Genomic DNA, 18,778 nt, shown 5'->3' with positions numbered 1-18,778 from the left:
CATTAAAAAAAAAATATATATATATATATTATAAACGTGTTCACTAAGCTCCCTTCACTTTTTGTTCTGATCGGGTGCGTGCTAGCTAATCGCAAGATGCAAGCAGATAGGAACAGGAAACACAAGTAATAGAGCAGAAGCAGAAACTATAGTTGCATCCCTCAACAACGGCCCAGTGAATCCTATCCAGGTTCCTCCAAATTCATAGCCACAGTTTAAGGCCCATTCCGAGAAGTATGTGGATGGTGGCCATCTCCATTGGGAGAAATTCAGAACATCAATTAAGGCACTGGCAATTTTGGGATAAAAGTACAATGGAGAAAGGGGCATCATAATGACCCACGTTCATAATGGATGGATATCTTCCATTGCTACTCCATGACAACCAATGGCCAGGATATACAAGCTTGAGGATGATGAATAGGGATGAAGTCACAGCAGCAGATACATGGCAAGAGGTCCTTAATAAAGCCCTTTTGTGAACTATATCAGTTGTCCCTCAGAGAGTAAAAACCCCAAACCGGCATGTTAGAAACCAGCAACCATCTTCTCATGGGAAAACCTTAAGCCACAAGAATGGCATTGGCCGTTTTTGAAAGAGCAACACCAGCAAAAGCACCAAAACAATTTCTTTGGCCTAAGACCTAATTGTTCACACAGAGACAACCTTCCCTTTCTATCTGTGTGTGTGAGATTTGAAAATCCACCGCCTTTAGTGTTGCCTGCAACAGCAGTGGAGGTTTCTCTATCAAAGTACTAGTCTTTGGTGAAACACTTGTGAAAACCCTACCATAATTAGTGGTCAACTGTAGAAGTCTAACCACCAACCCCTGACATTCCAGGAACTGAAATGCATCCCTTAAAAGTGGAATCATGATCACATGTTTAGCCTCCAAAACATACTTGAGTTGTTTTCCAGTATGTCAGGGACCTTTTACTTACCTGTTATTAAGTGTATTGTCACGCATACTTGGGAGTCTTTCACGGAGTTAAGTTCACAACAGTTGGTGACCAACTAATATTCCTACATAGGGAGGTTTCTCTTCCATAACTGGTTAAGGTTGCTCGGTACCCCATTCCAGTTTGTGAATGCATTACCACCAACTTTGAGTTGGAGGTAAAATATCAAGGTTTTGTGACTGCATTTTGGTCGCAAAACCTTGAAACATTACACTGGAAATCGCTATTTGGTAGGGACGTTGTAAACATGCCCCAACCAAAATAGAGATTTCTACACCCAAACTGCGATTCTGGAGAATCACAATTTGGATGTTTGTGCATTTGGGAAACCATTTTGCTGTCGCAAAAGGCCCGATTTTGGGAATCGGGCCGTTTACGACAGCAAAAATGCTTTGCACATATGGCCCCTAGGCTCTTAGAAACCCAGGCAGAGAATCTACCACTTTTTTGGCATGCTTTCTATTACAACCCATCCCTAAATCAGCCTAATGGTTTATTTCATTTTATACCAATTTTCAAAAAGGAATTGTAATTCTTTACCTTAAAAGTTAAGGAGCAGGCTCAAAAACACGTGCAAGGAGACTGAGATTCTACAAGTTCAACTAAGTCAATTAATTTCCACTTTAATACGAGTCTCAACTACTATAAGCCATTTGTTTAAGTTGTCCAATTAAAAAACATATTTCTGGAAAACCTGTTGACTCGAAATTTCCCATCAAAAATCCTTAGCTCTCTTGTTCTCCGCTTCAAAATGTAATACAATAAAATCCCATCATTGTTGCTTTGAGATTATATGCAATTTTACATTCCATTACCCACACTTTGTTTTAATTATAAAGCTCCTTTGTAATATCCCTTTAAATGATTCAGTTTATAATTTCAGCCTGTCCTTGGGAACACTTTAATTCAGCAGCACATTCATCAACTGTTTATGTCCTCTTAATTGTTGACAACTGCACAATTACACCCCCCGGCCATGATGGATGACTCGCATTCTCAGCTTTAGCAGCTGAGTAGAATAAATATTTATATCAATTCCCACTTTTCAGATTCCTATCTGTGGTCTCTGAAGAGCAGATTAAAACGCGGTGCTGATAATGAAAGACTGGAACACATTTTACAAAGTGCAAATATATTTGGATTGCGTTTTAAAGACATCGCTTGCAAAAAAAACGTAGGTATAAAAGCCTGCCTAGGAATTGTTTATTTTGGATTGAAGCATACTTTTTGGACACATTGGACAGTAATTATGTTAATTCATGGACGGGCAGATGGTTAAATCTTGAAGGATGATGTTAATATCCTTTTTTTCTAGTATCCATGCTCTTGACAATCAGACCTCGGTTTATCATTACTTAGCCTCAAATATCTAACTACCAAAACAAACAAAAACGTCCAGCAGTATGGGAAAACATTACAAAAAATCTCGCATCAGGATGGGCCAATAAAACGAGTTATGAGAAACAGTGCTTACAAATCACCTATGTCATTCAAAAGCCACTTCAAACCGCTGTTCTCTGACAAATGCACAGGGAACGTATAGGGGTAAAATGCTTTGGCGAAGAGAAATAATCAAGTGTTAAATTAAGCTATTTGTAGTGTAGTAAGACTGCCACGGGCTCCGGTGCACTGCACCTGCTGCACTATTGATAGTTACTCTCGTCTGGTGGACATTAGGAGCCAGATGAACAAAATTAGGAATACCGCTTTACTGATTGTGATTCTCTCCGAATCGCAATTAGGAAATTGGTATTCCTAATGTATGAAACTGATGGAGTTTCATTTAGGGATTCCTTGTGGGTCGCAAATCGGCTTACCTCATGAATATTAATGAGGCAAATCGCAGTTTGCGACTCATTAGGAACCACAGCCATCACAGGATGGTGGCCTGCTGAGGTAAGCACACCACCATCCATGTCTGTGATTACTTTTTATTAAAGCAATAATTTTTTCATTTTTTTGTTTATTACAGCCCTTTTTCTTTAAACGAAAATGGGATGTGTTTAAAAAGAAACAAATGAAACCTTGAAGTTTCATTTTTTTAAGAGTAGGCAGTGGTCCTTGGGACCACTGCCTGTGCACCACTGCCTGCTCTTAAAGAATATTATTTACATTTTCTAACGGGAAAGGGAACCCAAGGAACCCTTTCCACTACCGCCGGTTTCAAACTGGTGGTAAAGTATTACTGTTTTGCGACTAGAATTTGTTCGCAAAACAGTAATACATACATCACTGAATCGGTATTTGGAAGGGACGGCCTAAACATGCCCCTTTCAATTACTGAATCGCAAATGCAACATGCAATTCGGTAAAAGTTACTGAATCGCATTTTGCAGTTTGTATATTTGAAAAACATTTTTCTGGTCGCAAACGGCCCAATTCTGCAAATCGGGACATTTGCAACTGGAAAAATGCTTTGTGCAGCTGGCATTAGGTTACTTAATGTACAAGTTACTTACCTTCGGTAACGATGTATCTGGTAGAGATGATTCTAGCCGCAGATTCCTAAATGTAGAATTATCCCCAGGCGTGTGACTGGATCCGGAAAATCTTTTGCCACAGCATCCCTGCGCACCGGGGGCGGTACCACGCGACCCCGCCCTGACGGCGGACGTGACGTCACCGAGGTCACATAAGTCCCACCCCAGCGCGCTGACTTCAGTTTCCTTCTTTTCCGCGTACAATGCGGATCCGGAGTGTGTTCCCACCCTTGACCTGTTTTCAGGCCTCTTTTAACGCCTTTAAGTTGGGAACAGTATGCAATGCCTTCGGGTTTCAAGACGTGTGCTTCTTGTGCGCATTAGATGTCGGCGATGGACCCTCACCCTATTTTTATGTGGTGTTTGGGCGAGCACCATGATTCTACGGACTGCAAAGCTTGTCAGCATCTCAAGTCACAGTCCCGGCGGGAGCGCTGGATGAAATTGCTTTCGGCCCGCTTGTCCAGATCGGTCTCGTCACAGTGTCCGTCTCCTACCTCGGAAGGGTCCAGAAGCCGCCGATTCCGGCATCGGAATCGCCCTTCACCAAGGTCCTACGGGCGTCGTTTGCCCGCTGATATGTCCTACAGCTTGCCACCGAGGCCTGTCCTCCTTCTGCAGAGGGCGCGGGTTCCTCTCGGGATGTGTGCCCTCGCCCGTCGCCACCCTATCGCCGTTTCCTGGCATTGGGGTGACAAGGGCCCAGATGAAGGCCTACGCTATGGCTCTGCAGGCTTCTTTGGGCCCCCTCCTCTTCCTGAGACGTCCGAGGATCCCTCGCCATGCACGGGGCCTTCTGCGGACTCGCCGGGGGCCAGTTTCAGGTTTTGGAGGTGTGGTGTCGTCGAGGCGCGGCCCTACGGGGTTCCCCTCTTCGACCCACGGCGTCCTTGCCTCGCTGCAAGGAGGTCGCTGGGACTCACGGCTCATCCCCGAGTCTCCCTCGGTCCTCGGGGCAGGTGGCTGTCTTACCGGAGGTCGAGCCGATGCCTGTCCGGCGTTGACGGCTTTCCTCCCCGGACCTGGCGGCGCCGCGGGTGGAGGCCGGGACCCGGGGCACCTCCCCGAGCCCCTCTCGTTCCTCTGCGCAGGCGGCTGCCTCTTCGGAGGTCGAGCCAGCGCCTTTTCGGCGCCGTTCATTGGCCGCTTCTGCTCCGACCCCGCCCCCTTCTCCGATGAGGCACGTGGTGGTGGAGGTCAACTCGGCACCCCTGGTGGACGCTTCGGTGCCGATCGAGGAAACTCCAGTGCCTGTGGTGGACTCCCTGGCGACGTCCCGACGTTGGATCGTCGACTCTTCTCCGGATGTTCCTTCCTCTCCGGAGGATTGTCGTCTCCTTGTCTCCTCTTCACCGGAGACTGGACGCTGCATCGTTGCATTTTTCCCGGCGGCTTCCAGGGCGGGTTCCACGCCGTCTCCGCGTCAGTTTTCTTCGGAGAACTTTTCAGCGCCACAATGCGGAGCCATCTCAAACAAAACTGTGAAAGTATGGGAACAGTGTGCGAAAAAAATCAGTGAAACAGAAAGGGAAGAAGCGAATGGTGAGGAACAGCACCATTAGGGACAGTTCCAAGCACTACGTTACTGAAATTCATGGAAAGGAAAGAGCAGAGCGCCGCTCTGAAAAGCAACTCTGCAAAGTGAAGGCGATATCCTCCCTGGAGGCAGAAAAAACATGTGAAAAATGTCGTGGCAAACAACAAAGTCTGCAACCACAATCTATAACAGTGAAGGGCAACAAGTCCGGAACAGATGAGTAACGACAAATCACCCCAAGACAACACCATCAAGGAGTGTTGTATCCCCTGTAAAAACTAGGGGATGAGGCACAGCCAAGAGGCCCCAACCCAGAGGAGTCAGAAACCCCAAGCAATGAAAAAAGGGAGAAGATTATGAGTAGGCCCCACACTGGAAGAACCAGGGTGCAGGGATGCAAAAGTACACATGAACCTACCGTCCAATTACCAGAAAAGAAGGAGTGGAACAAAGAAACAGAACGAAGCATCCCGCCAGGGAGGAAGAGAAAGAGGGCACCCGCAGAAAACAAATGCCACCCAGGGGGAGGTGAGTGCAGAAGACCAAGCTGAAGGGTCCTCGCAGAACGGAGAGGAAGGGCGGGCCATGAAGGAATCTGCAGCTAGAATCGTCTCTACCAGATACATCGTTACTGAAGGTAAGTAACTTGTACATCTGATAGAGACTACTAGCCGCAGATTCCTTAACGTAGAATAGATACCCTAGCCATACCCAGAGGGGAGGAGGGGTGCGAGAGAACCTCACCAGCTTGGAAGAACACAGGGCCCCAACAGGGCATGTGTCATGGGGACAGGAAGGACGGCCCAGCCCCCTCCAAGCAGAAGTAAGCAAGAACAAGGAGAAGGGAAGGCCAGGATACCACAAGCCAACCCGAGGAGCAAAGGGCGTCCGCCAGAAAACCCAAAGGGACAGACAGCACCCAGCGAGTACCAAAGGAAGAAAAGAACCACCCGCAAATCCAAGGAGAAGAGGAGGAACGGAGGCAGAGCCCGCCTCAGGAGAACACACACAGCGAAGGGGACAGCTGAACGGTTGTCCGTCCCAAGGCATGGAACAAGGCAGGAACGGCTCCACAGCCGATAAGCGCATACGTGAGAAGGAAGACACAGACGAGCAAAGCCCCAGCAAAGCAAGGGACAGGAGCACACGGTTGGACGCCGAGGCCCTCGGAGGTGGACCATAACTACCAGGCGTGCGCAGCAGACAGCTGGTAAATACTATGAAGCAGCGTGCCCAGAACCAGCCGAGCGCAAGACGAAGACAGAGGAAAGGGAACCCCAGAACAAGCCCTAGAGAAGGACCGTCCCAGTAGCACCATCCCGCTCACGAAGAGAAGTGGGACCGGCCAGAAGATAAAGAGGGGGAAAGCAAAGGGAAGTGAGACACATGTAGTACAGACCGAAAGCTGGCAACCAGAACACAGGAGAGCACCAGGAATACCCTAGCCCCCCTGGAAACAAGGCAGAGGCCCAGGCCGAACCGGCGGATAACAAGGTGGAAACACCAAGACATGACGCCGTAAACGGCATGGCAAATGACACCCGTGGGGACTCGGTGAAGGGCGATGCCGCAGCCGGAATCGGCGGCTTCTGGACCCTTCCGAGGTAGGAGACAGACGCTGTGACGAGACCGATTTGGACAAGCGGGCCGAAAGCAATTTCATCCGGCGCTCCCACTGGGACTTCGGCTTGAGATGCTGACAAGCTTTGCAGTCCGTAGAATCATGGTGCTCGCCCAAACACCAGATACAAATAGGGTGAGGGTCCATTGCCGACATCTGACGTGCACAAGAAACACACGTCTTGAAACCCGAAGGCATTGCACACTGTTCCCAACTCAAAGGCGTTAAAAGAGGCCTGAAAACATGTCAAGGGAACACACTCCGGATCCGCGTTGCACGCGGAAAAGAAGGAAACTGACATCAGCGCCCCGGGGTGGGACTTTTTTGACCTCGCTTACGTCACGTCCACGGATGACGTCAGGGCGGGGTCGCGTGGTACCGCCCCCGGCACGCAGGGATGCTGTGGCAAAAGATTTTCCGGATCCAGTCTCACGCCTGGGGATAATTCTACCTTAAGGGATCTGCGGCTCGTAGTCTCTATCAGATACTAAGAGGTGATTAGAAATGATGTTTTGCATCTTACCTTACTGACTGTTTAGAATTTTTTTTTTTTTTTTAAATATTGGCAATCTACGATACTTGTCCTAGTTCTGCTTAGTATTTTAGGTCTTGAGGTGTGAGAAGTAATAGGGATAGTGAGACAGAAATGTTTTCCAATAACACTGCAACTTCTAAGTGGCAAGTAAAAATAATAGGAGCGTACCCCTATTTGGTGACAGGTGTCATGCAGTTGCTTGCATGCAATGCAATTTAAATTCCATCTTTTGATTTGTAAATATTGGTCACTTATCACTTTGCACTAGCACCTCTTTTACACTTTTTCACCCAATGGAGGAACCATTATCATGTTTTGAATTATTTGCATAAAGTACAAAATGTGAATGTATACGATATTCCGCATAATCTGGCCCTGATGTTGTATTTCCTATTTACTCTTTTTCTACACAGAGACCAATATGTGATAAATAACATTTTGTTTCATGTAAGAATTTGTTTCTCTTTTCAAAATGTTTGTCCTGTCAGGACCATTTTGTTGCTTGTGCCAAAAACAAAACGCCACATATTCACGATATAAATCCTACTGTAGTCCTGAACTAGTAGATGCCTGCCGCAGGAGAAACTGCAAAGAGGCCAGTGACACAAAAGTCCCATGCTTGAATTTCGGGCAACACAAAATGAAAAAAGCAGTGGGTTTCCTAACTACATTTCAACCTATACATTTCGTTTGGGCATGCAACTAGCTTCGTATGTATGCATAGGCTTTGTTAGGCCGCTATGTGGAAATGAATTACTTTGGGCCTGGTCAAGAGCAAGGCTAGACTGCGTGGTTAGTATGTGGTGCCTGTGTCATCCACTAGCAAGACTGTCCCTTGGAAATGAAGGAGCTCTGCTCACTTAAACAGGAGTGGCTTCCACAAACTCAACAAAATCTATGGGAAGTCATCAAGGCTGGACTGGCCGTAGCAGGCATCAGGCATTTGGCTGGGAAGCTGAAAGGATGGGGGCTGGTGATGGAGTGTTGGGGGCCGGTTTTGGAGTGGTGGCGGCCGGTTTTAGAGCAGTGGGGGGCCGTTTTGGAGCAGTGGGGGTCGGTTTTGAAGTGATGCTGCAATATCAGCCCCCAGTAACCAAAGCAGCAGTGCTGGGGTCAGTTTTGTTAAGCAGCAGTGCTTCATGCACGCCTCCCCTGCCTCCCCCCCCAGGGTAAGGGCTGGCCCACAAAATTGCCAGGGCTGCATTGGTTTCCCAGTCCAGCCCTGGATGTAATAGTAGAACAGACTTCCACTGGTGCAGAAGCTCCCTTTTGATAAAGGCACAGCTGAAGAATTGAGTAAGGAAAGTGGCAACCATGGATTCAGAGGGGGCTTCATGTAGACTGGTTCTCTGACTCATTTCCAGAGCAATGCTTCCTCAAGAAGGTGCTGGTGAATATTCCTAAAGTGTCCCACAGCCTTGGATCGGCCTGGAGGGAGCTCATGGTAAACAACTTTGAAAAAAAGATCATTGAATTGAGTGGGAGTAGGTGTTCCTGGAGGCTGAAGCAGAACACTAGGTTCTCTGTTACAATAGCAGTGAGACTTGGCCAGTTCTTTTGTGGGCGATGATAATGGAGCACGCACAGAGAGTATTGACAGAGGCAAGCTGCCCTGGACTGGCATGACAAGCTACCCCGCTGGTTCCATTCTGAATTTTCAAAACTTCATTTCAAATAGCACCCTGAGGTCAAATGAAAAGAGATTCTGCATATACTTGTCCTAGTGCCAACACATTTGGTGCCAAATTCCTTTACATATGTGCTTCAGATGGGGCATCTAGAAGCAACATATCACAAATTCTTGGAGTGCTTCTACAGAGTTCCCTTAGGCGGAGATGAAGAATTCCTAATTTTCTGACATCTAGGATTAGATGTACGAAAGTTAGGTATAGCGATTTCCTAATTGCGAGTTTTTGTGAATCGTAATTAGTAAATCGCTAGGGTCGCAAATAGACCTACCTCATTCATATTAATGAGGTAGATTGCAATTTGTGACTCATTACGATTCGCTGCCATCACAGAGATGGTGGCCTGCTGGAGTCAGCAGACCACCATGTCTGTGATTGTTTTTAAATAAAGCAATCTCTTTTTTTTTTTAAAGGCGGCCATTTTCCTTAAAGGAAACTGGATGCGTTTAATCCAGCTTCATTTTTTAAGAGCAGGCAGTTGTCCCTTGGACCACTCCCTGCTCTTAAAAACATATTTATTCAGCCATTCTCAAAGGTTTTGATAATGGGTTACCACCAACTTTGATTTGGTGTTAAAGTCGAATGTTTTGTGACCGCATTTCAGTTGCAAGGCGTTCGTACATATCAATGCAAACCAGTATTTGGAAGGGATGCCCAAAACATGCCCCTTCCAAATACCGAATCGCAAACCCAAATTGCAATTTGGTAACAAGGTTCCTGAATTGCAATTTGGGCTCTGCACATCAGAAAAGGCATTTTTGCATTCGCAGGAATCTGCGAATTGGGCCGTTTGCAAACACAAACATGCTTTGTACATCAAGCCCCTAGAGAGGCACAACAGATAAACCATGCAATGCTCTCCAGGACTTCCAGGGACTTGGGTACCATCAGACAAGATGGACCACAGGCTTGCACAATGGTCTGGAGACTTGTAGGACTTAGGCAGCTCGGTTCTAGGTGCCATAATTACTCCTGAAGGAACTCTTGGCAATAAAGAAAGTTTGAAGGTTTCTCAGGGGAGTGGACACAAAGAATGCAACCCAAACGGAAAGCGCTAACGCTAATTAACAGGATTTCTAGCTCTAGTGGATGTATCTGAATTACATTCATATTTAAGATTTCTGATTGGTGATACTAACATACTGGGGCACACAAATTATTTAGTAATTATCAATTGGAAATATAAGCTTGGGAAACTATTTGATGGGCAGAAAATATATTTGAGGTGTAGGTTTTTGATCTTACATTTATGGATTAGATGACTCATATACTTCTCGGATCATTGTTTGATTACAGTTTTCGCTCAATTGTTGCAGCTGCAAGTATAGCCCGGCAATATCAAATGTGAGATTGCAGGTGTACCCCACTAACACTCAGTCTGCAATTGAAATTTGGCTTCCTAGCCGTCCTCAGCTCTCCAGAACTTAGTTGGGAAGTCAAAACCTAAGTCAGAAAGGTACTGTGAAGGTTGAGTCAAGGGTCAGTAGATCCCATCTGCTCATAATAAAGGGACGTCCAGTGAACCGTATTCAATCTAAAACAAGACCACTATGATGGTTTGCCTCCTTTTGTAACTAACTGATCTCAAAGAGTGGCTCTTACACCTTTCCGCTGGAATGCTACATCATTACAGTGTGGGGTCCCTCATGGCTCGAAACTGTCTCCAAACATGCTTAACCGGTGCATCCAGCCATTATTTGGTCGAATACACTCATGTAGGTTTACCACCGTATCATATGCAAATGATGCACAGTGTCTTCCCCAATTAAAACCGCAATCCTCAAACTCTATTGGACAGTTATGTGACTGCGTGGTAGGCATCCAGAGCTGGCTTTAGAACAATTTCTTAACACAATACTGATCGTAAGAAGGGACTGAGGGACGTGGTCTGTCGACTTCTCACCTTTCCAACACAGAATCCTCCCGCTCCAGAAGAGAGGGTGGAGAACCAAAAAGGGCAACAAAAATGATCAAGGATCTGACTACCCGAGCCTTGGAAGAAGGGGTCATCTGCGAGAAAGAATGTATTTTTTTGAATGTGGCCAAACCAAAAATGGCCTCAATATATGGAATTCCAAAAATACATAAAAACACTACAGACCCCCCCTATAGGCCTATTGTTACCACTATCGGATCTACAACAGAAGCGCTATCAAAATATGTTGACGCTTTACTGCGCCCACATGTCCCCAAAATAAGATCATATGTAAGGGATACCACCGACATCATCAATAAAGTTGAACAAATCCATTTTAACCAGAGCACTCAGCTTCTTGTTACAATGGACATTGAGGCCCTTTATAGCAATATCCCCCAGGTGGGAGCATTGGAAGCCGTAAGGTGGTTTATTGACACCTACAATATAGAATGCCCATCCCAATTCATACTAGAATGTCTGGAAATAGTGCTCAAAGAGAACACTTTTGAGTTTAATGGGTCGCTATTTCAGCAAACCCAAGGAGTAAGTATGGGGGCTTCGTGTGCGCCAACGGTGGCCAATATCTTCATGGCACACTATGAAGAGAGATACATCTACAATGAAGTGGCCCCATTTAGTGAATCTACCACAAGCTGGTCCAGGTTCATTGATGATGTCTTTTATATCTGGAATGGTACAGAGGAAGACTTAACACAATTTGTATTATGGCTTAACTTGTGTGACACAAATATCAAGTTTGTAGCAAAAAGTGATAAGTCGAATATTGAATTTTTAGATGTTAACATAAAATCTGAAGGACAAATGTTATCAGTAGATCTATACAGTAAACCCACAGCTCGTAACACATTGTTACATTTTTCAAGCTACCACCCAAGTTTGCAGAAAACAACTATTCCGTGTGGACAGTTCCTCCGTCTTCGGAGGAACTGTACTAGCATTAGTGACTATGACCAACAATCAGAAATAATGAAAGCAATATTCATATCTAGAGGATATCCCAAAATATTAGTACGAGACTCTTACAAAAGAGCTCGATACTATGATCGCCAAAGCTTATTGAGAAAAAAACCCCCCAAAGAGCAGAACCGACTTGTAATGGTGACACGGCATAGCACAATGAATGGCAGCATATGCCAAATCATCAATGCTAACTGGCATATTTTAAATGCGACAAGAGCAGAATCAGAACAGTTACCGAGGCCAATGTTTGCATATCGCAAAAATAAAAATCTTAAAGATCTAGTAACAAGATCACGAATGCCAAAACAGATTTCTACAACCATCCAGACCACAATTGATGGCCTACCGCCTGTTAAAGGAAATTTCAAATGCAGGTCGTGTCTAGCTTGTGAGTCAGCTCTGGAAGTTAGACAATACTCCATAAATGGAGTTAAAATAAACTTACAATGTCTAACCAATTGCAAATCCACCAATATTATTTATGCCATTCTGTGCCCTTGCGAAAAACCATATGTAGGGGAGACATCAAGGTCGATGGCAACTCGCTTGACGGAACACAGGTCAGCGATTAAAAACAAGAAGGTACAAGCGCCATTGGTCCTACACTTTATTGAGCACAGACACACTATAAAAGACATACGATGGCTGATCCTCGAAAAAATCAACATGAGTGGAACACAAGGCACTGAAATCCGAAAAAGGAGAGAAGTGTTTTGGATATTCTCACTGGACGCCTATAAGAGAGGATTGAACAGTGAGATACCATGGAGTCAAGCCATACGATACAACAACTAGTGTTGTTTTAGCCAGTGAACATCTTGTAACCTTTGATGTCGATGTTGGTTCAAATAAATAGCGGCGAACGACGGGTTTATTCACTCATATAACTAGAGACTTTAAATTGAGTGTGTTATGTATTACAATAACGCCATGGACGCATTAAAGATCCGTTGCTATCTGTATAGAACATTTCCAAGCCTTTTAGTTGGCCAAATGGAGGCTTGATTGCCAACCAATCAGATTGCAATTGACATAGTAAACTGACCAATGGTTGAGCATGTCTGAGTATATATGCAGCGTTACAATCACCAGTCCCCTTTCTACCTTTATGATTGGCTGGTAACGGGGAGAAAGGACTCTGAAGACGAGGTGAGTGTTACGCGACCACTACGGGGAGTTAGCTGTGCGTTTTTTGAGCATAACGCAATAAACTAAAACTTTCAGAAGTGGAGCACATTGATTAACTTCAACTATATGCTCCTAGGTCTGGCTGAGCACGATCGCTAAACTTCAAATACGTTGCTGGAAGACTGAACCTCTAAGACGGCACTAGCGACGTAAAATAATAACAACCGACTTGACCGGGTAAGAGAAGATTAACGCGTGTGCACAGGTTTAAACTATAGCAACAAGGTTAGACGATAATGCACTAAAACACATCGCTTGTTATATTTCCCTGAATAGAACCCGCGTATACACGCTGCAAGTTCTGAAGGGAGCCACTCCAACTGTATTTACTCATCTGAACTCAGAATAACACGATAAGACACATACAACAACTTTGTTGCCCTAAGTAAGTACTTTTGAGTTATCCAGATAGGTAACCTTCGGTTTCATTCTGGTGTTAAATACTATACCAATCTGTTTTATCGGTTATTTTTCAGTAGAGCAACCCCGACAAAAACGTATGGATATATAGTACGCGGTTATTCAAAACGCCACCAAAAATATAGCGATGAACATCTGCCACACAAAGGGAACCTTGATAGCAGATACATTCAATACTCATCAGGTAACAATGACAGCCTAGAACAAAGTTAACAGTTAGTTTGGTTAATAAATTATGTTGAAGTCTCTAGTTGTCTTTAGGCATATGAAGCGACTGATATGATATTATTCATTATCTTTAATGGGTCACTAGTTGCTATGGACATAACACTTCAGACGTTAGCACAAATCAAGAGAATAGACTAAAACTGCAGTAATGCTTAATTGAGGCACACTAGGTTTACTGGGTCACTAGCTGCTATGGGTGCAATACTTTTGTCGTTAGCATAAGCCATGGGAATGGATTACAACTGTAAAAATGTTTGATTGAGATACACTTGGTTTTTTGATCTGAGATGATTATTATCTTAAATATCAATGTGTAAATAGGAAGATGAGATCGAAATGTATATAAATGTATAAATGTATATATGTATAGGGCCGATATAGGGCCATTTTTAATATCAAATGCACTTCAATATGCGGTAGATGTACAATTGGTCATAGATTATTCTTTTTCTTTATTATGCTTTAGGAATTCTTGAATATCATGGCTGCCTGAGGAAGGCTGATCGCCGAAACGCGCGTAGACTGGAATAAATAAAAATAGCCATGTTTATTATGTATTAATTTTGTTTGATATTTTTGCCACACAATTGAAAGCAGAAAAAATTAATGTCTGATAAATTGTAAATCATGAATTAATCTTGTATAAATCTGCTATATCATGTTAGGATGTCATAATGTCACATACATGAACATTGTGTTGGATAAATAAGGAAAAAGAAAAGCCAAAAAAAAGTATATAAAACTTCACAAAAATATTAAAGAATGAATTGTTAATTGAACTTTCAAGTGTGATAGTTATGCTTGACTCTGGATTTTGATCTATTGGTACATCGCCACATTCATTTTAATATTTGTTTCCTATATATATTTTCTCAGTAGAACCTGGGTGTTTTTGTCAGAAGGTGTCATTCCTGCCCCAAATTCAGTAACTTTGATCCACAGGGTCTGCACGGCTAAACATTTTGAGGAAAATCTGCATCTTTGTCCCTGCGGAGAAGTTAAGCAGGTGGTGAAGTCTTGTTTTCTAACCCATACAGATTCATATAATGCCCTACCGAGGCCTCCCAGATTACTGCATCTTATAGCTGAAGCGGGTTCAGCACATGACCGCGGGATTGGTGAAAGAGCTCAGAAAATTCGTATAAAGTCAAGGATTCATCTGAAGGCACTCCGACTAATCCACGGAACCCTTACCAACCTGCGCAGCCACTACACTCAAGTGCTGCCTCTCTTCTGCTTATTTCCCAGTTTAAGAAGACACACTGTGGGGAAAACAGGTTTTAGTGTTCTGGGAACCAAACTCCGAAATAATGTTCCTTATAATTCACATAGTATTTCCAGATTCAGTACTTTCAAGTATGTACTTCCCCCTGTAATAACCCCCACTTGGCTCTTTCTGATCTATTTTACTGTTTTTGACTACTTCCGTCTTTGAATGATGGTACTTCTTACGATTTTATTTTATCCTAACACCAAGATGCCTGGGTGAAATCATACTTAATAAATAATAAGAACAATCTCAGAAATATATAAATAAATGTACACTAAAACTGGTGACTAAAAATGTACATTGCAAAAATTGAAAAAAAGCAACAAAATAACGCAATGAAATGCAGTTGGCCATATGGCACTCATACTATACATAGTTTGAACTGTTCTTGATTACTAAATGTTTGCAAACGGTGGACTCTTCATAAACAAAAAAAAGAACATAGATGATGACAACATTGCATCCCAAATGAACTCTGAAAAAGGTGCGTGTGTATGGTAAATACTGGATTACAAACATCATAAATCGTACACCAACACTCAAATATGACTGGTGCAAACTGTATGGAAGGCACGTAAGAGTCTAACACAAATGAATCAAGAGGCTCTGCGTTCACAGCCAAGAGTGGTGGGCTCTGGGAGTCTGCTCAACTCCCAGTTTACGGTTAGAGTTTGAGGATATGTTGAAACACGTCTACTTCATGATTCAGGGCTTCTGGCTATTCCACGCCAATGGCTCCACGTCCAGGAGGGGGCAGGAAAGGTCAAGGTACTAAAGTGAGGCAGATAGCATTCTTACTCTTGGGGGGGAGGTGGGGATTCAGTATGAACCCACAGATGCAAAGTCACCTACTATAACTACTCAGGACCTGTTTGTGACATCTGCATTCGGATAGCTCACAGGCCAACTAGTTGCTGGTCCTGTGGAAAGCAGGAGAGGGTCAAAGGGAGTGTGGCTTGTGAAGTTTTCTTACAGCACGTAAGCTGAATATGCTGGTGATGGGCCCATGCTCTTGCCTGGTGGAGGCTAGTGGTTACTAGAAAAGGACAGCTTGAGGTCCCATAGAGGTGAGAAAACAACAGGCAAGCTTTGGTACGGTGAGGGAGTGTGCACAACTGGCACAGTGAGCACTCAGCTTACCTACATGTGTCGGTTGTTTGCTCTTGGGCTACTTGGAAGAGCTTCTCCGTTCTCCAGTGAGGGGTAGGAAGGGTATAAACACACTTTGTAGCCACAAATCTGGATTCATTATGCAAGGTGTTAAGCTTATCCCTGGTCTTGAGGAAATGGGTGCAGCTCAACATTCAGTGTGCCGGGCAGCCGAATTCATGCATTTGCATTCTTTCTCATCATTCCCATTTCTTTCATTATGATCTATTTTTATTCATACTGTTATTATATTGTGATCATGTCAATTATTCCTGTACTGTTGTATCATAATTACAGCATTTTGTAATATTACTATCTTGGCCCTGAGGAAGGGACATGTTGTCATGAAACACGTGTTGGCCTAAGAAGAATTTCTGAAATTAAGACATTTTCCTACTTGAATTAAGAATTTTTGACTATTAAGATTTATATTTAACCATTAGATTGACCTCAAATACAGTCTGCGTTTACCCCATTTTAATTATCAATAAGACATTTTAAACTCGTCAAGTTTTTGTCCTTTGGATCAGGTAATTTAACATTCGGTACCTTGGGATCAAGTACATTTTGTGGGGAATTGACTAATTTCATTCAGTGTCTGACACATTTCAATGGTTCAATGACTCATCCATCTAAACATCTATACTTTTCTTTTTAATAGATGCCCATGTTATCCAAATGCATTTTGGTACTAACAGAATTTGCATGCTTTAACAAATTATATTTAAATTTTAACTTTACAACTTGGTTTTTATTATATTACGGATTTATGATTGGTGGTAATGTTCTTCACCTCCTTAACAGTGCATTAAATTGCAGTTCTATCTTTCTCCTTTTGTATTTACATTAGAAACTTTGTCCAGGACAAAACTGAATCAAGGTAATCAATGTTAAAGAGGGCACTTACATATGTTTTTGAATATTGGAAGGGTATGTAAAGACAACATGACAATATTTTTCTCTAAACCCATTTACAACATGTACCACATAAGGGTTATAATTTAGTCTCTGAAAATAGAGTACATATACGATGGAGGGGAAGTCGGAAGCCTCATGCCTAGGAAAATATTATGACAAAACAAATATTGAGGCTCTGAAATAATGAAGTCTTAAAATGATTTTGTTTCTATTCTTGAGGCCAAAACAGGTATGTTTTCTATATGAATGTATCTTAATCCATCTCCAATTATATAGTTCGTTAAGACCGACATTAACTCCCATGCCAGGATACCCACAGCCAAATATGGGTGGTCCAATTCATGTTTTTCTGTGAGAATAGTGTCTTACTCTAGTATTGGGTACAAGTTACTCTTGAATATCCAGATCCAAGATTTGTAAATCTTGTCCTCAGTATGCAACAATCAGCCTAAAAAGTGGTATCGCCTGGGAGAAAATATGCTATATAATCACAAAACTGATGGCTAAAGTATCAATTGTTCTTTACAAGGGTCACTTCATTTTGAATGTCTAAGTAAGGCAGAGGTTTTTACGGAGATAGAAGGACAACTTGGACAACCAGATACATATGATTGTATTTTCTTTAGCTTTACTTTTAATTAGATACGTCAGTGAGAGTTATTCAGCTGAAGCAGAAAGTCTCACATATTTCAGACATTACCTCTATAGGATACTTTAAACTATCTCTCGGGAATTTAAGCTGCCTGCCCCCTGAAAGAGTAGTAAAGCAGTAGTGACATACGTGAGGCACACTCGATCATTCTATTCACCAAGGTTCCAACATAGCCTATTAATACAAATCTATCCAGGGGTCAGAATAGTTGCCCATGATGCTCTATAGGCTCTTAGGGTGATATGGCATAGATCTTTAAGTGTCACAGCTTTCTAGGATGAGGCACGCTATTAAAGATTCAAGCCACCCTATACCTCCTCACTACACTCACACACAAGGCATTATACTGGCACATTTTTAAGGAACCTTCGATAATCATAAATGTTGGGTAGTGGGTGGATGCAACACCACTCCGAGTACACTTTGAGGGCACTGATGAATCACTTCAATGGGATGATAGGCAATGGAGTGCAAACCATCTCCCATCTCGCTTTGTCCTTCCTCGGCTCATGATTCTGCGATATAGAATATAATGATTGTTGTAGTCCGTGCACGTCTGTCTCAATTTCCTAAAGTACCATCACGCTGAAGGTCTATTTTACTTTTTTTCTTCTTTTCTTGCATGTTTTCTTTAATCTTAACAACTTTTGCTCTGTTTTTGTTCATTTCAGTTCAGTACCCTTTTATCCTGCTGTGTGGTTATCGGCATCAAACTTCAATAATGTGAGTGTGCAAAGTACACGTGCTTTTTCTGTGTGTATTTGAAACTTTTATAAGGAATATGAACTAGAAAAAAATATGAAATCCACACTGAAATATACAGTCTATAATGTAAAACTGATTACATGGGAAGCGTGCTTTGAGATGAAGCCAAGTGCACATTTAGTGCCCATCAATCAATCCCGGCTCCTGCAGGTTCAGACCCCATGTCTTCAGAAGCTCCGAGAGCCACAGAGCACTGGGCTGCATCTGTTTACAAGTCTCCGGTGCCAGCTGCACGCGCGCGCTTCTTCTCGTCGCACGGCTGGATTTAAAGAAATAGAGCAGAGAAAATAGCTGCTGCGCAAAGAGGCGCGTGAAACAATGCATCTCCGCACAGACACATATCCCCGAATACACTGCACAATCCTTGATGTCTATACGATTCGTAGAACGAAGGCTTTATTGTCGATCGGCAGTATCCGCCGGAAGCACCCTGGACAGCGCCATGTTGAGCGGCCAACACTCCCTCGC

At 43.4% G+C, this 18,778-nt stretch overlaps 1 protein-coding gene across 6 annotated transcripts in view; it reads right to left on the bottom strand.

The window, feature by feature from the left end:
* Nucleotides 1-18,778, bottom strand: part of NBEA (neurobeachin) — a 1,788,010-nt gene that overhangs the window by 801,757 nt on the left and 967,475 nt on the right. The window lies entirely within an intron of this gene.

This window comes from Triturus cristatus, chromosome 8 (assembly GCF_964204655.1).
Source record: "Triturus cristatus chromosome 8, aTriCri1.1, whole genome shotgun sequence".
In the NCBI taxonomy this organism is placed as follows: domain Eukaryota; kingdom Metazoa; phylum Chordata; class Amphibia; order Caudata; family Salamandridae; genus Triturus; species Triturus cristatus.
The sequence above is the reverse complement of the archived record's forward strand: the minus strand, read 5'-3'. Positions and strand labels throughout refer to the sequence as shown.